At 48.2% G+C, this 22,950-nt stretch overlaps 1 protein-coding gene across 4 annotated transcripts in view; it reads left to right on the top strand.

The window, feature by feature from the left end:
• Positions 1-22,950, top strand: part of LOC142579799 (uncharacterized) — a 210,873-nt gene that overhangs the window by 144,565 nt on the left and 43,358 nt on the right. For 2 of the 4 annotated variants that reach the window (XR_012827450.1, XR_012827451.1), the window contains exon 4: positions 14,238-14,339. The exons of 1 other annotated variant lie outside the window; for it this stretch is intronic. The gene's annotated coding sequence lies outside the window, so the exon portion shown is untranslated. Of the gene's footprint in view, positions 1-14,237; positions 14,340-20,945; positions 21,123-22,950 lie in introns of those variants that run through there. One more of the 4 variants, XR_012827452.1, reaches the window with a different exon arrangement.

The following is a 22,950-nucleotide window of genomic DNA, read 5'->3' as shown; positions in this document are numbered from 1 at the left end:
GTTGTTCTTGTATGGTAATTAAACAAAGGCACATGCACGTACAAGTAAACACACGCGACTATTCATTACTGCCTTGTCGTCTTACACCGCGTGTGCACCGAGCCACTGCGGGTAAAACACCTACGGCACTACATGCTTAGCCAGTAACTGCACCCAATTTCTCATTCGCTGCAGCAGTAGTTCTAAAGTACGAAAGTAAGCTTAGTCCGTTCGTCTGTTGTTTTCCATAATGCACATCTTAACTTCCCCACAGCGAAGCAGTTGTTTTCAGCTTTCTTCTCGCAATGGCGGCTCTTCGCTGTAATGAACTACCAATGAGAAAATGTCATCCTCATGCCACCGTCGCCGTGGTTGTCATTTTTTTTCTTTAGGCCTCCTTCGTTGTTGCCGTCGTCATGTTGTCGTCACCGTTGCTGCACACAGGAGTATTTCACAAGGCGTAGGTTTGCATGACGTTCACGTTATCAGACTCGACCAACAGCTGAGTTTAGGAGCGTCTATTTCGCATATGACACGGCTGTTTAGGGGAAAAATGAATCTGGGGGTTGTAAAGCAGTGCAGTGTTTGTTATAAGCTTCCGTCAAAACTTGGAGAGCGTGCGAGCATTTTGTCAAGGCAGTTACTTCATATTTCATGTGCTTATATTGGCAATAAGAACCATGCAAAAGCTTCCTCTTTCAAAGCTTTGAGAATGAGCCTTTGTAGAATGAGGGCAGGAACCGGTAGGCCCGGCTTCCTTGATGGATAGGGGCTCACTAAAGCTTCCTCTACAATAATAGCTGGACTAAAAGATGACTGTTGCATTGAAGAGTCCATAATAAGCCCACAGCAACGCCCGTGAAGCTGCACAACACAAAGGCACCTGGCACTTTCGTGCGATATTCTTTGTCGTAGCCAGCTTCCTAGTGTCTATAAGCTATCTGTCTGCGCTCCGCCAATTATGGATTGCATTTGTGGACGCTTCAAGTTCTCACACATTCATGTTTTCTTCTTTGATGTATTGGTACCTCGTCTCCTTGTAGTTATTCTCCAGATCTGACGCAGTTCAAGTTTACTTTCGCAGCTGGCTCCACGATTTTTTCTCAAACATGACCAAGTATACTTTTTTTGACGATAGCAATTTTGATTCTCTCACCGCTAATTTTATGCCTAGTGGATCTGTTACAGTTATAGTAAAAGCTTACATCTCAAAGTTACGAAAGAGTTAACAGCAGATTAGCATAAATAACAGCTGGTACCTTGATGATTGTTACAAGGCAGCTGAAAACATCTTCAAAGCATTTAACTAAATCTGTACTCAACGCACAATAACGCGACCAGAGATGTATTTTGCAGTATTGCTTTAACTCGCACTTATAGCCCGCTGTGGTGTAACAAATCTACTGCTCCAAGATGATAAATCATTCCAAGTAGCTGCCTAGTATACAAATATCAAAATAACATTGAATTCCTGTGTCTAAATTGCTAAGCGCCTCCTTTTCTCACTGTTAAGCTAAACAAACAAGACTAAGTGCGCATAAAATTAGACACCGTGCTGAAAACTGATCGGTCTCCTAAATAAACATTTGGTTCTTCCCATGTGAAGTTTTTCGGAACTCCGTACTTCAAGCTTCAACACCTTGAGACAAAAACTATGTTCAAGGCGGCCCCTGTGATGCGTCAAATGCGCGAGTGCCGTGATCGGAGTGGGTCGGCAATGCAAAGACGACGACGTGGCTCTTTGATCTTTAGAATAATATCTATATAGAGAAATGCCGTCAGACTCCATACATGGTGTTTGGCAACTTTTAGTTATCTTCGAAGTGCGGAGAGAGTCGATCGTGAACCGTCTGCTCGAAAAGCTTTCCAGCTCACGACGTCAGCGACATGGCTGCAAGATCTTCTATTGGGATGATTTTGTTTGGTTCTGGAGTCATGGTAATCTCAACAGAGAGAGAGAGTGAACATTATTGAGTACCAGCAGTTTAGTCGGCTTGGTCTAGGCCTCCCACAATGGGACGTTGAGATCTTGCCTCTTTGCCGCTTCGTAGGCCTGCTGGGTAGACCAGAGTTGGTCGCCGAGATGGAAGCTGCGCAGGGCGGCGTGCCAACTTGACGCGAAGGTCAACGGGATTGAGGTCTGTGTATTGATATTTGCACTCGCATAGCATGCGGGGGAGTGTTGCAGATTGAGTCTTACAGGTTTTGCACATGTGGCTTGGGTAGATGTCGGGGTAAATGATGTGATAGCGTGTGAGGGAGGGGTGTGTATTGGTCTGTAACAGGCGCAGGGTCTGTAACAGGCGCAGCCTCTGCTTTGTTTATCATGCGATGAGGGGTGGGAAATGTTCTTCGTTCGGGGTAAAATTACTTCACAAGGCCGTTGTATTTTGTAAGGCGGTCACGTCCTGCGGGTGCACCTACACCGTCTCCGGCACGGTCGACTAGTTCTCATGCTACGGAGTGTGTAACCTCGTTGAGATTGGCGAGGTGAGGGCGGACATCGCGGGCGTCTGCTGGGATACAAAAGAGGGTGATTTGATTTTCAAACGAATGCGGGGCTTGTTGTAAGATACGGAGTGATTGTCGGGAAATACGAGCTTTGATGTAGTCGTTGATTGCTGTGCGAGAGTCGCCCAGCATGCTGTGACTGGCTAGGTCAAGAGTGGCCAAAACGATGGCCACTTCCTCGGGCGTCTCTGCATTTTGGGTAACGGTGCTGGAAGCATGTTGGAACAAGAGGCCTGCTGTGGTAGCCGCCGCGAAGCGACGTCCATCTTGGTATCCAGCTGTGTCGATGAAGGTGACGCCCGCGGTGTTGGCCAAAGCTTTGATGAAGGAGGTAGCTAGTGCCTTCTTGCGTTCCTTCTTGTGGTCTGGGTGAATGTTTTGTGGAATAGGGTCGGCGTGTATCCATTGCTCAATGTCGCGTGGGACTGGGTGTTTGTCTATATGTTGGCGGTGGCAGGTGATAGCAAGCTTGGTTAGAATGCTATGGCCCGTTTCCGTAAGGGTCAGCCGCTGCAACTGTGATCGGCGTTGCGCTTCGATTGACTCGTTTAGGGTTTTGTGGATACCTAGTTGTAGTAGAAGCTTCGTGCTAGTGCGGTTTGGTAGTGCTAAGCCCTGCTTATAGGCTCCTCTGATGACGTTGTCCAGTTTAGTCTTTTCAGCTTTGTACCAGTTGAGAAAGGGCGCAAGGTAAGCAGTGTGACAAATGATAAACTGCTGGACAAGGCGGATGAGGCTTTCTTCCTTCATACCCCTCATCGGTTGATCATTGGTTTCCGCAGTCTCGATGTATTAGTGGTCTGTCGAAGGATCTTGGACATAGCCGTAGAGTTTGCTCCGTTGGCTTCTATGGTCGTACCAAGAACGTGGATGCTTGTGACCACTGCTAAGGGTCTGTCATCCTTCAAGTGGGGTTCGATTTCGTAGTATTGGCGTTTATTCGTGGAGCCCCGTGGTGGGCGTCCACAGAGTGAGGGGCGCTATTGGAGAAGCTCCGACTTTTGAGGGGAACAGCGGAGTCCTGTGCCTTGAAGATAATTTTGAAGGACGTCAATGGCGTCTTGCCGGGCAGTTTCGATTAGGCCGTCACTGCGCTTTGCAGCCCAGATTGTGATGTCGTGGTTGTATATGGTGTGTTCGATACCGTCGAGTTTTTGTAGTTCTTGTGCTAATCCGAGCAAAACTAGATTAAACACTATTGAGGAAACGACCGAGCCTTGCGGTGTGGCCGCTCTGCCAGGGAGAGTTCCCCCGATCACATGTGTGCGACCGACAGGAAGGCTTGCGATTGGATAAAAAGTCTATTACGTAGTTGTACGTGCGATCTCCAAGGTTGAGCAAGGAGATGTGTTTGAGGATGGTGGAGTGCCTGATGTTATCGAAGGCGCGCTCGAGGTCGAGGTCCAAGATCGCCTTTGTGTGACGGGATTTGCCATCTAGGATTTGCTGCTTAAGTTGGAGCATAGCGTCTTGGGTGGAAAGATGTTCTCTGAAGCAAATAATGAAGAATGATAGATGTAACGTTAAGGGACAAGAAAATAGCAGATTGGGTCAGTGAACAAACCTGAGTTAATGACATCTTAGTTGAAATCAAGAAAATGAAATGTGCATGGGCATGACATGTAATGAGGATGGAAGATAACCGGTGGTCATTAAGGGTTACGGAATGGATTCCAAGGGAAAGGAAGCGCAGCAGGCGGCGGGAGAAAGTTAGGAGGGTGGAGGAGATTAAGAAGTTTGCAGGGACAGCATGTCCACAATTAGGAGATGACCGAGGTAGTTGGAGAAGTGTGGGAGAGGCGTTTGCCCTACAGTGGGCGTACCCAGGCTGATGATGATGATGAAAGCAAATTATCGAATGGGGGTAAACACATGCGTATTCAAGGTGAGTGTTTACACGAGCTAGGAGTGCATGCTCCATGACCTTGACTAGACATGAAGTGGGCGAGATGGGCCCGAGATTGGCGAGGCTCGATGGTTTACCGGGTTCGGGGATAAGATTTACTTTGACCGTTTTCTACATCGGAGGAATGGATCTTTGGCGCCAGCAGTTGTTGATATATTGGGTGAGTTGCTACCCGCATGGGTCATCTAGATTTCTTAGTGTTTTATTCCTAACACCATCTAGGTCTGAGGCCGCACGGCTCTTCAGCTTGCTTAGGGCAGCATGAATCTCTGCCACGCTGAAATCCTCATCAAGGGCAGGGTTGGAGGTCCCCGTGTATGGCCCATGAGGTTCAGCGGGCCCAGACGGGACGTACTTTTCACATAAGGTGTTGTTGTCCTGTCCTGGCCTTGAGTGTTGCTATCTGTGAATAAAATCTTGGTGAGGCGATCTTGTTGATATGATGTAGAACGGAGGTGCTGACGCACAGCGGGTTGTTCGTGGAGGTAGCATCGGCAGTTCCTTTGCCAAAACATTGTGTCAGTGTTAGCGTGGGCCATGATGAAGGATAGGGGATGCCAAAGGTGGCAGGTGGTGCCGACGGTTCCTGTTGTGTCCATTGCTGAGGCATAAGCGGTGGAAGCGAGTGTTGTGCAATTGGTTTGAATATTAGCTTCCATGGCGGTGAGTCTGCATAAGGGCGATTAGAGAATTGTGTAAAGTTTCTACCGTGCTTTGGAGTGCTACGAGCATGTCCTTGGCTTCAGATCATACTTGACCCTGAGCTCCTTCTTGGAGGGGTCGCTTTTTTGGGGGGTGGTCTTGAGATTTCTTCGCGTTGAATGTTGCTAGCGGGTCCTGGGATTTTGGGTGTGGGTTGGGTTTTGGGTTGGTTGAGTCTTTGAACCTCCTCGGTAAGCTTTTGGATTAAATCACGCATAACTGCGTTTTCTTTCCTAAGGTGTTGGATATCTGTGTTCTCTGTGTTGGGTTTAGACAGAGGGGGGGGGCGAACTTACGTGACCTTCTCGCGAGACTCCCGTCAAGGCCTCTGCGAAGTTCACCTTTTGTTAGATATGTCTGGCTTTTAGAGTCGACGTGTACCTTGATCTGGAACGGCCCGTCTCAGTCTGGAGCGGGACCGCGCCCAGTGCTTGGTCTACATGGGCGGGAAATCTTCTGATTGAAGGGCTGATTGTTGTGCTGCTCGGCGTTTCTCCAAGGCGTCTTCGTATAACGTACGGCGTTTTGTATCTTGCAGTACAAGCTTTGTCCGCTGTGGGGTGGGATCCACCACACAACGTGCCCTTGGGGGGCACACTGATATTCTTGATCGGGGTTGCGACTTCCGCAGCCGCTGTAGATCTTGTTATTAGGGAACGGGCAAACGTTCACGTGGTGCCCGAGATGGCCGCAGTGGTAAAAGATGGCGATCTGCTTGCGGTACAGGGAGCATGGGATTATTGTGGCGCCATGTATGGTACGTCACGTCCGCTGAAGGCAATGACGATGGTAGTTCGCGGCCAGGGCTGGAGGATCACGATCAGTTATGATGTTAGCGTCGACTTGTCTTGAGTTATCGGTTAGAGGGATGCCTCTGTTGACTCCCTTAGTAGTAGTATCGGGGGCGGCTTCGCACGCGCTGATCTCATGGCTTACCCCGTTGACTTGCATGGACTTGATTCTTACGTACCGGTCCGCATTTTGCGCGCTGAGTGTGCTAGTCACCATGATGTTTTGCTGGTTGTTCGAGCATATTGTGTCGTTTAGACTGTCTTCTGAGCTAAGTTGCGTTGCTTGAAAAATAGCTGCAGTCAATGTAGGGCTGCCGACCTTGGAAATATTGAGTGCTCCTATGGGTCTTACGATGGATGATCTTGATCTCATTTGTTGGTAGTGGGAGCATGCGCCCAGCCTTGAGAACTTGAGTCTTCACTTGCTGCCTGCGTCCACAGCGAGAGCGGGAGCCTTGCGTTTATCTGGTTCTTATAAAAATTTTCGGCCCCGTTTCTCATCGGGGTGATGGAAAAGGGTGGTACACCAGCCCATCTCGACGGTTAACTCTTCTGTGGAAATATCGTTGCCACATATTTGAGCTTCCATGCTTCACTAATGTTGCGAGAGGCTTGTGGGTCGTAGCAGGGCTCGCGCGGGCGCTCGCGCGAGCACGCCACGTCGCCTAGTAGGCCGAGCGCCTGGTAGGCCGAGCGCCTGGTAGGCCGAGTGCCTGGGAGCCCGAGCACCTGGCGCGCGCTTAGCCTTAGGTCGGCGACGGCGTGGTCGTGACACAAAAGTGGTCGCAGTCCCGGAAAAATAAATGTCCCATCTGATATGTTGGTATCTACAGAGGCCAGAGACACGACGCCTGATCTCAGCTTCACTATAAATGCGGTGGCCACGTCTTCCAATTTACAGGAGAATTTGGGTAGCGACCACTACATAATAGAACTCAGGACAGAAATAATAGCAGCTCTTCCCAAAACCTATAAATATACAGACTGGGACCTTTTTAGGAAAATAAGAGGTGAAGATGAGGCAGTATACGACACGTTCAGTGAACTGCTTGTACAGATTCAGATGCATGTCGAGAAAGCCACCAAGGAAATAGTTACAGATTTTGATGCCCCAGGGATGGACGCAAGGTTAGTGCACCTCCTGGAAGCCAAACGCTCTCTTCTCGAGAGATGGAAGACACAAAGGCTCAATCGCAGGCTACGGAAAAAGATCGCGGAGCTCAATAAACTCATTGAGGAGCATTGCTCCGAACTTAATAAACAGCAATGGGGAGGCGCCTGCTTGGCAGCGGATGGAAAAATGCGCAAAGGAGGCAAATGGACTCTCTTGAAACATGTCTTAGATGATGGACCATCCAAATGTAATCAGAGACTAGTCATAGACCGATTATTTAATAGGGAAAAAATGGAAGGCATCTCAGAGGCCTCCATATTTCGGAAACTAGCGAACAAATACGTTCCAATTGGCCGAAGCCCAGGTTCTCCCCTCCCTCAGTATGAGGGCGCGCCTGCCCCAGATCTGGACGTCCCCTTCTCGGAAGCTGAGATCAGGGAAGTGCTGCACAATTTAAATGGAAGGTCTGCCCCAAGCCTCGACGGAGTTACAAACCGGCTCTTGAGAAATTTGGACGACAAAGCAATTCAAGCTTTAGTGAAGGAGATAAATGAGGTATGGGAGGAGGGCGTTGTACCGGAGAGTTGGAAGAAGGCCACAGTGGTCCTAATCCCCAAGCCAGGTAAATCACCCAGCTTGGAAACCTCCGTCCTATCTCCCTTACTTTTTGCATTAGCAAAGTAGCGGAACATGCAGTGCATAACAGGATATCGAGACATATCGAGCGCAACGAACTATTCCCGCACAATATGGTTGGTTTCAGGCCCTTGCTTTCAACGCAGGATGTCATGCTCCTGCTCAAAACACAAATATTCGACTCTCAAAGCAAAGATGTAAAAGGGATCCTCGCACTGGATCTATCCAAGGCATTCGATACAATTGCACATGACTATATCCTTCAGGAGATATCGGCCTTGAACTTAGGAGTTAAATTCTTCTCCTTCGTTGAATCCTTCCTCGAGAGCAGGACGGCGGCCATAAAGTTGAGGCAATCAGTCTCGGAATATTTCAGACTCGGAAAAAGGGGTACTCCTCAAGGGGCAGTTATCTCACCCCTTCTGTTTAATATAGCAATGCGCAAGTTGTCGGAAAGCCTTGCAGCAATTCCTCACGTAGGTCATGCATTATATGCTGACGATATTACAATCTGGTGTCCTGGAGGATCAGAGGCTACGGTCGAACAAGCTCTACAGAAGGCTCTGGATGTTACAGAGTCTTTCTTGGAATGTACGCGAGTGGCACTCTCGCCTGGAAAGTCGGAACTCCTGCTGTACAGACAGGCTAGATGAGGTGCTAGGGGACTCACACCACTCGATCAGGTGCCCATTAGCGTTCGTACCAGAGAAGGGCACACCATCCCGAGATTAGACTCTATCAAAATACTAGGGCTTTCGATAGATTCAAAGGGGTGCAACGCTAAGACTATAGTCCAACTCACCACGAAAACTGAGAACATCATTAGATTAATTATGAGAGTGTCCAACAAGAAAGGCGGCATAGGCGAGGATATACTCCTTAGGGCTCACCATGCTTTCCTCATCAGCCATGTTATTTACATAGTCGCGGCCCTCAATTGGACGAAAACGGAAATGGATAAATTAGACACGCTTATGCGCAAAAGTATCAAAAGGGTGATCGGCGTGCCAATCACAGCTAGCACAGAGAAACTCATGACATTGGGAGTACACAACACAACTTCGGAATTAATAGAAGCAGAAAGATCAGCACAAATTATTAGATTATTAAACTCCAAAGCAGGCAGAAGACTTCTGGATCCGGCAGGCCTCCGTCCTAGCTTCAATCAGGGAAATACCACGCAACTCGATATTCAAACAAGGAACTCCTTTATTGTAGACCCTTTTCCAAGGAATGTCCACCCCCAACACAATAAAGGCCGAAGGTTGGCGAGGGCTAGAACTTTCTTAAAGAACATATCCGGAACAGAGACCTTTGTTGACGCGGCGCGACACGCCAGTGCCAACAAGTTCTCCGTAGCCATAGTCAATGACAGGGAAGAACTCTCGGCAGCGTCGCTTAAGACCTCCTCGGTCGATGTGGCGGAACAGGCTGCTATAGCTCTCGCATTACTGGACTCAAAATGCACTACGGTGTACACGGACTCCCGAGCAGCCGTTAGAGCGTTCGGATCGGGATTGATAGCCAAAGAAGCAGCCAGGATTCTAGACGGCAAACATCCCTCTGACATTGCTGACCGCATAGTCTGGTTCCCAGCTCACATGGGAGCAGACGTATTACCAGGTCACCTGAACCCCAATGAGATAGCCCACGACCGTGCGCGAGGTTTCGTATGCCGCGACGGGATGGTGTCTCGGGTGAGTTCGGGAGAGCTCGTCGACAGTGATCCGCTAGTTACTTTTCATGAAATCCCCTCTCATTACAGAGGGAATAGGCAAAGTTTTCCTTTCCCCCATCATAAGCTCAACAGGCCACAAGCTAGCACGCTCCGCATGCTTCAGACGGAGTCCTACCCCTCCAGGGGCTTTCTGAATATGCTCCACCCGGAGATTGACCCACTCTGCCCAGATTTAACAAAGAAGAAGACTGGACGAAGGCCATCACAGATCCGAGAAATGACGTCCAGCTCCTGGCTGTCCAGAGGGCCCGTGAACGAACGGAGAGGCACGGCCTCTCTGTTCCGACATGGGATTAGCCAACGGCTGGGTAGGGACCTGCAGGCCCCCGCTTAGCTCCTCAGGACCCCAATAAAGTCTTTTACTACTACTATTACTACAGAGGCCTGCTAGCCTCACGGTTCGAATGGTACCAAATCCTGGCTCGTATTCCCAGAAAATCGCGATGAAAACATTTCAAGACAGAGCCGTTGTGAGCACGGCCACGCACAACGGCGATCGCAGCGCCTCTCTCGTTAGAGAAAAAAAACTAATACACGTTTCAATGCCCTGCTATTACAAATTATCCTCGTGATGCTGAAAACAGAAACACAAAAGCCAAAAACTGAATCACCCGTAGTAACAATAACAAACCGCGAAACACCAAAAAAACTAGGTACCAAAGTAGAAAGCCTTAAGACGCAGCACGTGGGTGAATTCAACGCATGCGCGCGGCCGCTGTGACTGTGACATGCCGTCTGGAACGACCTCACAGTCCAGTCCATCAATGGGTCAGACAATCTTGTTAGGTCCGAAATAGCACCCCAACGTTTTTCGCTAAGTCCTTGTCGGCGTATCCTGGTCCAAACAAAAACACAGTCACCGGGCTGGTATTCCACGTAGCTTCTTCAAAAATTCTACTGTAGGCTGTTAGTCATTCCTGTTTTTTGATGCGCAGGCGCCCAAGTTGTCGTGCTTCTTCGGCGCCGAAGAAAGGCGGCAACATCGAGATTAGCTTCTTCGGTCACGTGCGGCATGGCATGGCGTGGCGTCGAGAGTTGTCATTGGGCTGTCCGTAAGCCAACATCAACGGCGTCATCGGCATTGTTGTTTGCACAGCCGTGTTGTACGCGAAGGTTACGTACAGAATGACGGCGTCCCATGTCTTGTGTTCGACGTAGCCGTAGAGTAATACGTCGCCAACAATTCGGCGAGCATTTTGTTCAGATGTTTCGTTAGACCATTGGCCTGGATGGTAGACAGTTACCCTTCTGTGGCTTGCATGGCTATATTGCGGTATGGCTTCAGTAAATTCAGCTGTAAAAAGTCGTTCATCTGTCGGTAATGAGCACTTCTGGGACCCCATGTCGCAGCAGAAAGTTCTTGACGAAGAATTTCTCTACTTCTGCCGGGCTAACTTCGCGCCGGATTTTCGTTTCAGGGTAGCAGGTAAGGTAGTCGGTGGCTATGATGATCCAAATCCTTTCGGAAGGGGCCCCAGCAAGTTTGTCACGATCTGCTGAAACAGTAGGAAAGGAGGCTCGATCGGGTGTAGCTATCCTGCTGGCCTCGTCGGTGGCGCCTGGCGTTACTGGCAGTCTCGGCATGTCTTGACCTAATAGGCGACGTCAGCGTTCTGGTGTGGCCAGTAATACATCCAGTAATACAGGCCTGAACGATCGCGAATATAAAGCAAAAACCAATGTGGCCGGCCATTGGGTGATCATGGAGTTCGAGTAGAACATTTGACCGCAATGCTGATGGCACAACTAGCAGGTATTTTCGGTTAGATTGCAATGTTTAGCAATTGGTGCTTGTCGAGTCCTTCATCACGAAGAGAAACAGTCCTTGTATTGCTTGAGGGCACCTTTCAGCTCTGCTTGCATATGCATGGGAACACTCTGATTAATATCGAAGGCTGGTTGGGTAACACGGACCGTCGTTTTAAGTTCCACTGAATCCGAGAGAGCAAACGTATTGCTGTCTGCTGTAACTTCTTCCATGCCTGCAATCTTCGTGCCCTTGTTAAGGTGTTTGAATTTGTAGCTGAAGTTTATCGCCATTGCCTTCGCTTTTGCTCCTTGCAATTGGACGATTTGGTTAGCCACGCCCATATTAAGGTCGAGCAGCTCTTCTTGTTTACTTTAAACGATGCTTTAAATATCTCGTTTGTCTTCGGTTCTGACGGAAATCATCATACTAGCGCGGCGTGACATAGTCATTTGATCTTCAACCACATTAAGGGAACAGCAACTCAGACTCCTATTAGGTAGAATCGCTTGGACCATGGACATCACTACGTTATTGGATCTTAAGTCTATGACTTCCCCATAATGACACCCGCCGTGGTTGCTCAGTGGCTATGTTGTTAGACTGCTGAGCACGAGGTCGTGGGATCGAATCCCGGCCACGGCGGCCGCATTTCGATGCGGGCGAAATGCGAAAACACCCGTGTACTTAGATTTAGGTGCACGTTAAACAACCCCAGGCGGTCAAAACTTCCGGAGTCCTTCACTACGGCGTGCCTCATAATCAGAAAGTGGTTTTGCAACGTAAAACCCCATAATGTAATTTTTTTGGCCATAATGACGACACCATAGAATCGATGTCTACGCCAAGACGTTGACTACAACGGGAGAGGAGATATAATCTGACCTCCTGCAGAGCAGGCAACCCCCCTTCCGCGTCCAGGGCCCTCCCACGAAAAGAAGAGCCTACAGTGATACACGACACAACCTCACATTCCTTCCACCGACGTTCAGTAGCACATCTTCTCTCTTTTCAATTCTACACCCACGGCGCTGACACACCCTCTGTCATTACCTCGCGCACCCGCCTTACCCTCTCTCCTCTTTAGAAGAAATTTAGCTTTATGTATAGAGCCGAGGCGAACATATGTCGCCTTGAAAAACACAAGTCCATTTGCCGAAATATTGACTCCTGCATTCATCTTGTTCACCGTTTTCCTCATCGTCTTAAATTTACATCTCCCGTATTCGCCGTGTTTTCTCTAGGGTAGCGTGCTGAGAATTCCTGTATTGCCAAAATCTAAACCTAACTGTGTGCATCCTATGTTAAGCTTTATTGTGCCAAAATTCTTGAATACCTTATTGTATGGCCACCCAAACACTGTTTTTGTCTGCCATCCCGAAGAGCTTATTCAACAATATATGCTACCATGATGTCAAGTGTTTGTATGTTACTTCAGTGTGTCACTCTGTTATAACCTTCCAATTGCTTGCATTATCCATCGTTACCGATTAGGAGACATGCGTATTTTCTGCCAATCTTGTTCTTTGTAAATGTGTATAGACTTGTACTCATCTTTTGTCTAGTGGTTGTTGTTTTGCCTTGTGCCTACTGCTGACAGGTAGGAGTGGTGAGTCCCGCCAAGTGGGGTATACGCTCTTCTTTCTTACCATCCTCACATTCTTTGCTTGTACAAACTGAAATAAACGACTTGACTCCAACGTCGCCGCCAGATGGCTGCGACGCGACATGTGCAATGGCGCACACATTAGGCACACCTTAGTCAGCCAGAACCGTGGAGCCACTGTGGCGTGGGAGAAGCATCCTCGTCTCGCACCCCGGAGGCTCGGGTACGGTTCCCACCCAGATCACCCGAACCCAATGTACCAAATTTTCTTTCCAACGCTATAATTTACCTCGTGTACAGGAATCTCCCTGAGAAATTTGACGTCAATCCGAGAATTTGTTTCCATGTTTTTACTCTTTGCGTCGTTGGCCATGTTTCCAAGCAACGCTTGATCACGCCGGTCTTTCTGACTCATGAGACATACAGTGCGTTCGCATTAAAACTGGTAATCAGGAAACAAACTTCTTAGTGGACGAATCTGTGCCCACAAAAGCAAGTGACAGGCAACGCCCAACGTCAGCGCCAAGCGCAGTCAGCCATCGTCGCAAGCTGATCTACCGATCAAGCGCGTCGGCTTTTATGTATGACAAAGAACGTCCTAGCGTTAATGCTGCTGGCTCTGTGCCTTTCAGAAAGCACGGCACAGGTCATGTCACGCGTACAATCTGATTGCACAAGGTTCGGTGACAACAGTCAACGACTAGCACCATCGATAACATTCGAGAAACTTCCTACATACGCAGGTGCGTCCAGCGCCGAGCGATAACGCTTGACATTTGTTAGCCACTAAGAAAGCGGTATAAACAAGAGTATGCGTCAATGCCACAAAAGTGCGCTGCACTAAAAATGCAAAGAGTGACTGGTGCATGTTTTGCTTTACTTTGATATGATCTGCCAACTATCCCGAGTACACTCTTCTAGAGAGCCCACTTATTCGTACGCATTGGCTTATAGTGCATATTTTTCCTATAAGCTATTCAGAGCACATCACTAGATGCCAGTAATGCTTGTAGAAATTGTTTGAACCGTGTTGCGATGGGAAATCGAAAGAATGGGATGCAGCAGACATTCTTCTTTACACTATGAATACATCATGTTGTCGGAAAGCTACAGTTTGCCGCCACTTTATTCAAACGGTCCTTGTATCAAGAAAACGTGCCCACGCTTCTTCACAAGAAGAAAGAGAGGTGATAATTCAAATGTTTTTCACCCGAAGGTTCCTTTATGATTTATATTAGAAAATTCCTCCTTGTGTATGTGGTGTACTATGCTAGATTGAGGTTCTCTGGAGCTCTTTACGTAGGTTCGACCGGATACGGTTTAGGCAGCAAGCTGCAGGCTTACAGTAAAAACTGAATGCGGATTATGCTTCTAAACTTGTGGCTGCTGCAAGTGTTGTAACTCAAACCTTTACAAGTGTCACTACACATATCTTGTACACCTTTTAAGCATCTCACAAAAACGCAGAAGTATTTTGAGAGGGGAAAATGTAATTTTTACTTTTCAGAGAGAAGAGTAGGACAACTCAGTAAACTGGTGCAAGGACATCAGCTACAATCTGAATACAATGCTCAACCCCGTGTACTTGTCGAAGAAAGAAACACACGCAGTGAGGCTTTAAAAATTAATATGCATGCGTTCTTATCCTCTATTATCTTGTTTCCACAATAGCAGCACTATTTACAGTGTCGATGTCTATTTTTGTTATTGTTATTATTAGTAGTAGTGGTAGTATTAATATTATAATTACGTTTATTCTGCCTACCATCCTGCTCCGGTAACGATGGGGCGTCCACTGAAGGTGTCCTAGCTTTCGCAGAATTCGATTTCACCGAATAATGCTGAACCAGAAAGCATGAAATAAATCACAAAAAAAATATTTTTGTCTCAACAACATTGGCAGTACACCGCTTTTCAGAGAGAACGGTGGAGGGGCTGTCTCTGGCTTGTTACCCGTTCTGGCTCTTAGTGTCTTACTATTAACTTTAAAAAAGCTTTTGGGGTTTTACGTGCCAAACCCATGATCTGATTATGAGGCGCCCCGTAGTGTGGGACTCCGGAATAATTTGGGCCACCTGGGGCTCTTCAACCTGACCTAAATCGGAGTACACAGATGTTTTCGCATTTCGTATCCATCGAAATGGGGCCGCCGTGGCCGTTATTCAATCCCACGACCCAACGCCATAGCCACTAAGCCAACACGGCGAGTTACTATTAACGTGTCATAGGTCGCAGTCATGCAGGCTCGATAATTTTCTCTTGTATATAGCTCGGCTGGGCCCACCGAAAATGTCAATTTTAATGTTACCTGATTTCACGACAACTGAGGTCTGCGACGCGTGAGCCATGGCCGGCCGAGGTGGTCGTGCTAAATCTCGAAAAATGTCGAGAGGTTGCCGTCATTTCAGCAGTTTATATACTTCCACGATTTCGTTCGACTAAGATCTTCCTGGAGCGACAAAAGACCAGCCCGCCGAGCTGCTGTTGTTCTGCCACAAAATTAAGAGGGAAAAAAATTCACAGATGATTACGATACTCCCTAATGCGAAATTGAGCACAGCGCTATACGTGTTGTCATTTCGCGTGTCAATATTTCCAGTTATGATTATGTAGGTACATGGTTTATATGAGGAAGGTAACGCTGTGAGTAGCGTTGCTGGTACAGACAATCTGTCTCGTGCGGGACATTGCAAACGGATTGAAGTCTGGCGCGTCTTCCATGCTAATCGGTAGATCGTGAGAGGCAGCGCATAGGTGATGCTTGGGCGCGAGTCACAGCAGCTGCCGCAGAGAGACCTCCGCTCATGGAGCGCTTTGTTTCTATAAAGACGGCGTACGGTACTTTGGCGCCATATCGAAGCCATCGTCACCGCCCAACCCGTTTCGCACGGCATTACACCTTTCTTCTTACGCTTTCCTTCCACCAATGACGACAGCAGCCCTTCGTCGCGGAAAAATCGTGCCACCAGTGTCAGCGGCGCAACACCCAAGGGAGTGGTGTCACGTCGATCCTTACTCGTAGCCGCTCGCCATTGGCCCTTGCAGGTGCTGTCAGCCCGTCACCCAAACTTGTATCGTAGTCTAGCGTAGCACTACCCACCTTACGCCACCCTGGCGCCCCTCGAAAGCGCAGATGAGACTGCCCACACAGATGCAGATGCAGTCATTGCCGGCAATTCAGCGCATACGCAGGCCATCTCGCCTCCGCTCCTCCTCCGCTTTCAGCCTCGTGCTTTCGCTGAAGCCTCCTCGTCCACTTTGATCCTTAAGCGTTCGTCGCTCTACCTCCATGATCGCTCTCTTCGCTCTCGTCGCCGCGAGAGCAATGAGAGCGATGATGGGGGCGAGACGTCTTTTTTCATTCCCTGCTTTCATCTTTCGTTCTGCTCGTGCACTCGCTTGCGCCGGTGTCGCCGAGGTGCGCCTGAGCCGACGCCCGACGCCAGAAAGGGCACGTAAGAGCTGCTCTCTATAACAGCGACAAATGTTGAAATCTAGGCACGCGGATACGTCATGGCGACTTACACAAGGCTAAAGGCTAAGAACGTCCGCGTCACTCGGTGGGCCAGTGTATTATCACTCAGTGCAAAAATCAGACAGCGTAAACCGCACGGATGTACGCATTGCTGGAATGGCGAAAACCTGCCCATTGTTTTCTCGAGAGGGTCACAAGAGTGCGCCTTCACCTTAACCGGGGGGTGTTGCAGCCACGGTTCAGCGTAAGCTCATAATACACGTGAGACTACACAAGCCAGTAAACAGTATTATGCTAATAAAAATTCCTGATTCAGAAATATATCTGACAGAAATGCTAGCAATAAGTCGCTTAGTGCTAATGTACAGCATGTCTATTCTGCTTCGCCAATACACAGCTAAGTGTAACTGTTTTTGTAATAACAAAAGCAGCACTCTTATACGTCTGCTTCATAAGGCAAAGACATTGAGCGCATAGGCGTATCAACCGTGGGGTAGAGGGGAAGGGGGGCACTTCGTTTTTCCACTGTTGAAATTGGGGCCAAGTATGCCGAATATGCCATTTGTCCACCCCTCCTCCACGCTTTCGAAAGCGGGCACTGAGGCTGCACTTTGGAAAGACACACAAATCTAAAGCTGAAGGTAAATTTACTGTCTTGATAGAGGCCACGTATGTATTGCTTTTTTTACTACGTATCCTCAGCGAGGGCCGCGAGGATTGTCTTTTGTGCTCCTCGCGAAGCGCTTACGCGGCAACGCGCGGGATTCGCCGTACGCGCTCGCGTTGTGGAGAATGTCTGGCGCAGGGTTGTTCCCGTTCCAAGAAATGGCAGCTTGAGCTACTTGCAAGATGATCAGACTTTTGGGGATCGTTATATCCGTATTAGAAAACACAATTAGCGTTCTGTGTTTAATCTGCGGCCAAGGGGAAAGTCCAGATACAGTGTTATTATCAGTCGCACCCAACAATTGGTGTGTTTACGGCATGAAATCGTTGGATTATCAAATGCTAGAACAGTTGAATGTTCGTCCAGATTGAGCCACATAGCGCTGCAGTCTCATATCATATCCCTATCAATAATTAAATCAAACCTCTTAGAAATATAATTGTGGAATTTCATTCTGCAATCACGACTTATGGTAGAGCTATCGACTTATCGTTGATGAAACTAACCTTGGTTGAACCTGCTGAGCCATTTCAACACCAATGCAACAATGATCGCAATGTTCTTGAAAAAAAAATTTAATTATGGGTTTTTATGCGCCAAAACAGCTTTCTGATTATGAGGCCCGCCGTAGTGGAGGACTCCGGAAATTTCGACCACCTGGGGTTCTTTAACGTTCACCTAAATCTAAGTACATGGGTGTTTTCGCATTTCGCCCCCATTGAAAGTTTTCACCCCCATTGGCCAAGATTGCAGCGGTGGCGCAGAGGTAGAACACCCGCCTCGAGTGCAAGAGGTCCGTTGTTGGAATCCCGGTGCCGGCAGTTTTCCTCCGGATTAAAAAAAATCCGCGTGCTGATAAAATTGCACAAAAGAGGCCTGGAGTGTGGCCTGACCCCGGTGACCAGAACCGGTAACGCACTCCCTCACCAGAGCAGGATTGGCCACCCTGGTGCAGTACTTCGCCACAACCTCCTATATGAACACAACAATCAAACCCCGGCCCTCAGTCCCCAGCAGCTGCGCAGCAACTGACCACGGCGGCGGTCAGATCTGTGACGCTGCAGAGGGTGCTAAGAATACCTGGCTCCGGACAGGCCGCCATTGGAATCTGAACTTGGCAACGTTTAACGTTAGAACGCTATCTAGTGAGGCGAGTCTAGCAGTGTTATTGGAGGAATTAGAGGGTAGTAAATGGGATATAATAGGGCTCAGTGAGGTTAGGAGGACAAAAGAAGCATATACAGTGCTAAAAAGCGGGCATGTACTGTGTTACCGGGGCATAGCAGAGAGAGGAGAACTAGGAGTCGGATTCCTGATTAATAAGAATATAGCTGGTAACATACAGGAATTCTATAGCGTTAACGAGAGGGTGGCAGCTCTTGTGAAACTTAATATGAGGTACAAAATGAAGATTGCATAGGTCTACGCCACTACATCCAGTCATGTTGACCAGGAAGTCGAAAGCTTCTATGAAGAGCTGGAATCGGCGATGGGTAGAGTGAAAACTAAATACATCATACTAATGGACGACTTCAATGCCAAGGTAGGCAAGAAGCAGGCTGGAGACAAGGTAGTGGGGGAATATGGCATAGGCACTAGGAATAGCAGGGGAGAGTTATTAGTAGAGTTTGCGGAACAGAATAATATGAGGATAATGAATACCTTGTTCCGCAAGCGGGATAGCCGAAAGTGGACGTTGACGAGCCCGAACGGCGAGACTAGAAATGAAATGGACTTCATACTCTGCGCTAACCCTGGCATCATACAAGATGTGGACGTGCTCGGCAAGGTGCGCTGCAGTGACCACAGGATGGTAAGAACTCGAATTAGCCTAGACCTGAGGAGGGAACGGAAGAAGCTGGTACATAAGAAGCTGATCAATGAGTTAGCGTTAAGAGGGAAAATAGAGGAATTCCAGATCAAGCTACAGAACAGGTATTCGGCTTTAACTCAGGAAGAGGACCTTAGTGTTGCAGCAACGAACGACAATCTCATGGGCATCATTAAGGAGTGCGCAATAGAAGTCGGTGGTAACGCCGTTTTACAGGAAACCAGTAAGCTATCGCAGGAGACGAAAGATCTGATCAAGAAACGCCAACGTATGAAAGCCTCTAACCCTAAGCTAGAATAGGACTGGCAGAACTTTCGAAGTTAATCAACAAGCGTAAGACAGCTGACATAAGGAAGTATATTATGGATAGAATTGAACATGCTCTCAGGAACGGAGGAAGCCTAAAAACAGTGAACAAGAAGCTAGGAATTGGCAAGAATCAGATGTATGCGTTAAGAGACAAAGCCGGCAATATCACTACTAATATTGATGAGATAGTTCAAGTGGCTGAGGAGTTCTATAGAGATTTATACAGTACCAGTGACACCCACGACGCTAATGGAGGAGAAAATAGTCTAGAGGAATTCGAAATCCCAAAGGTAACGCCGGAAGAAGTAAAGAAAGCCTTGGGGGATATGCAAAGGGGGAAGGCAGCTGGGGAGGATCAGGTAACAGCAGATCTGTTGAACGATGGTGGGCAGATTGTTCTAGAGAAACTGGCCACGTGTATACGCAATGCCTCATGACCTCGAGCGTTCCGGAATCTTGGAAGAACGCTAACATAATCCTAATCCATAAGAAAGGGGACGCCAAAGACTTGAAAAATTATAGACCAATCAGCTTACTGTACGTTGCCTACAAACTATTTACTAAGGTAATCGCAAATAGAATCAGGAACAGCTTAGACTTTGTCAAGCAAAGGACCAGGCAGGATTCCCTAAGGGCTACTCAACAATAGATCATATTCACACTATCAATCAGGTGATAGAGAAATGTGTGGAATATAACCAACCCTTATATACAGCTTTCATTGATTACGAGAAAGCGTGTGATTCTGTCGAAACCTCAGCAGTCATGGAGGGATTACGGAATCAGGGTGTAGACGAGCCATATGTAAAAATACTGAAACATATCTATAGCGGCTCCACGGCCACCGTAGTCCTCCATAAGGAAAGAAACAAAATCCCAATAAAGAAAGGCGTCAGACAGGGAGATACGATATCTCCAATGCTATTCACAGCGTGTTTACAGGAGGTATTCAGAGACCTGGATTGGAAAGAATTGGGGATAAAAGTTAACGGAGAATACCTTAGTAACTTGAGAGTCGCTGATGATATTGCCTTGCGTAGTAACTCAGGGGACCAATTGCAATGCATGCTCACTGACCTGGAGAGGCAAACCAGAAGAGTGGGTCTAAAAATTATTCTGCAGAAAACTAAAGTAATGTTAAACCGTTTTGGAAGAGAACAGCAATTTACAATAGGCAGCGAGGCACTGGAAGTAGTAAGGGAGTACATCTACTTAGGGCAGGTAGTGACGGCGGATCCGGATGATGAGACGGAAATAATCAGAAGAATAAGAATGGGCTGGGGTGCGTTTGGCAGGCATTCTCAGATCATGAACAGCAGGTTGCCATTATCCCTGAAGAGAAAAGTATATAATAGCTGTGTCTTACTAGTACTCACCTACGGGGCAGAGACGTAGAGGCTTACGAAAAGGGTTCTACTGAAATTGAGGACGACGCAACGAGCTATGGAAAGAAGAATGATAGGTGTAACGTTAAGGGATAAGAAAAGAGCAGATTGGGTGAGGGAACAAACGCGAGTTAAAGACATCTTAGTTGAAATCAGGAAAAAGAAATGGCAATGGGCAGGACATGTAATGAGGAGGGAGGGTAACCGATGGTCATTAAGGGTTACGGACTGGATCCCAAGGGAAGGGAAGCGTAGCAGGGGGCGGCAGAAAGTTAGGTGGGAGGATGAGATTAAGAAGTTTGCAGGGGCGGCATGGCCACAATCAGTACATGACCGGGGTTGTTGCAGAAGTATGGGCGAGGCCTTTGCCCTGCAGTGGGCGTAACCAGGCTGATGATGATGATGATGATCAAATGCGGCCGCCGTGGCCGGGATTCAATCCCGCGACCTCGTGCTCAGTAGCCTAACGCCATAGCCACTGAGAAACCACGGCGGGTAATGTTTTTGAAAGCATGTGTCACTGCCGTCTTTGTCAATTTCATTTTCAGGTTGTTTTTACATAAGAACTACACTGTGACTTGGTTTCCGGCACGAGTAAAAACAGAAGATATTTCATAGTTTGAAGAAACGTGGGCCACTTCCTGTTGACATGCATCGAAAAGTTGAACTGTGTAGATTGCTGATGAGCTCTGAACACAATTAAAGAATACTCTCTTTCTCCCAATCTGTATGCCATATACACGACGTTTTGTTGATTTCCCTAGATATCATCGGTAAACTATGCCGGGACCGGTGTTTATATTGTAACCTAGGAAGACGCAGACGGAAAGCTATGTACAAGTATATTTACAAGGAAATTGTAGTATATTTACACAAGAATATTTACAAGGCTGTGGCCTAGTTAAGCTGTTCTGAAAATAGCTTTTTGTCACAGTAATTGTCACAGTCACAGAATGAAAATAAAGATTAATTAATTAACTGAAATACGCCGCACTTCGCCAAGAGGCAACAGCCGGCGCTAGGCTCTAATCGTTGTCGTCGTCTTCACACTGCTCGCCTCTTCGTGATCGCAAATACTTTTCCGTAGCACTACCCCAGGAGGCAAAAGCGCCGTGCCGGAGCGACTAAAGGCTGGACTCGGAAACAGTGTAGTAAGCCTTGAGCCTACTGACGTGCACGGCATCGATGCCAGACTAGAGGACGAGGTTGAACTTACAGGAGCAATTTCGTAGGTCGCAGGCGTCACCTGGTGCAGCACGCGGTAGGGCCGTGTGTATCGCGAAAGGAGATTTCTGAAAGTCCCAGGTGAGGAGAGGGCGGCCACAGGAGCACGAGCGCACCAGGCGAAAACTGTACGTCACGGTGGCGAGCGTTGTGCTGACACTGCTGAGTGGTTTGCGAGGCCGTCAGTCGAGTACGGATAAGCTGGCGTACGTGGTCGGCGAGGGCGATGGCGTCGCGCGCATACTCGATTGTTGAGATTGCAGCAGGAGGAAGTGCCCTGTCTAGGGGCATGGTCGGTTCGCGACCGTACAGTAGATAAAATGGAGAAAATCCGGCGGTGTAGTGCCGGGAAGAATTGTACGCAAATGTGGCGTAAGGAAGGGCAATGTCCCAGTCGTGGCGGTCCTTGGAAACGTACTTGGACAGCGTATCGGTAAGAGTACGGTTTAACCGCTCTGTGATATTGGTTTCAGGATGGTGCGAGGTAGTCAGCTTGTGTTGAATGTAGCAGGAACGCACAATCTTGGCGATAACTTTCAAGAGGAAGTTACAACCACGGTCAGTAAGCAGCTCTCACAGGGTGCCATGAAGCAAGATATGGTCATGCAAGAGAAAGTCCGCGATGTCAGTGGCGCAACTGGTAGGGAGAGCCCGCGTGATAGCGTATTGGGTAGTGTAATCAGTTGCGACGGCTACTCATTTGTTCCCAGAGGATGACGTGGGAAAGGGACCGAGGAGGTCCAACCCAACACTAAAGAACGGTTCCACAGGGATGGTGATGGGCTGGAGATCACGGGCAGGTAGCATCTGAGGCTTTTCCGACGCGGGCAGGGATAACAGGCAGCAACATAGCGTTGGACAGAGGGACCGAGACCAGGCCAATAGAAGCGGCGGCGGACGCAGTCGCACGTGCGGGTTGCCCCAAGATGTCCTGCAGTGGGTGCATTATGCATGTCAAAGAGCACAGTCTGTCGTAGATGTTTTGGCACGACAAGAAGAAGATCAAAGCCGTCAGGGAGGAAGTTCCTTCGGTACAGAATGCCACCCTGGAGGACATATGGGCGAACGGATGCTTCGGTAGGTGTAGAGCGCAGACGGTCGATGAGTGCTCGCAGTGATATGTCTCGGTACTGCTCATCGGCGATGTTAGCGAAGGCAGACAAAGAGAAAATGCCGTCGTCAGGCTCATCGACCGGGTAGCGAGACAGGCAGTATATATATATATATATATATATATATATATATATTGGCCCGTAGTAGTGACGGTGAACTTGTGCCCTCAAAAGCAGGCTAAACTCAAAGAACAACGATAGCGGCGAGCACACTCGG

Source organism: Dermacentor variabilis, chromosome 4 (genome assembly GCF_050947875.1).
Source record: "Dermacentor variabilis isolate Ectoservices chromosome 4, ASM5094787v1, whole genome shotgun sequence".
NCBI classification, from domain to species: domain Eukaryota; kingdom Metazoa; phylum Arthropoda; class Arachnida; order Ixodida; family Ixodidae; genus Dermacentor; species Dermacentor variabilis.
Note: the sequence above shows the minus strand (reverse complement) of the source record. Positions and strands in the feature narration are given on the sequence as shown.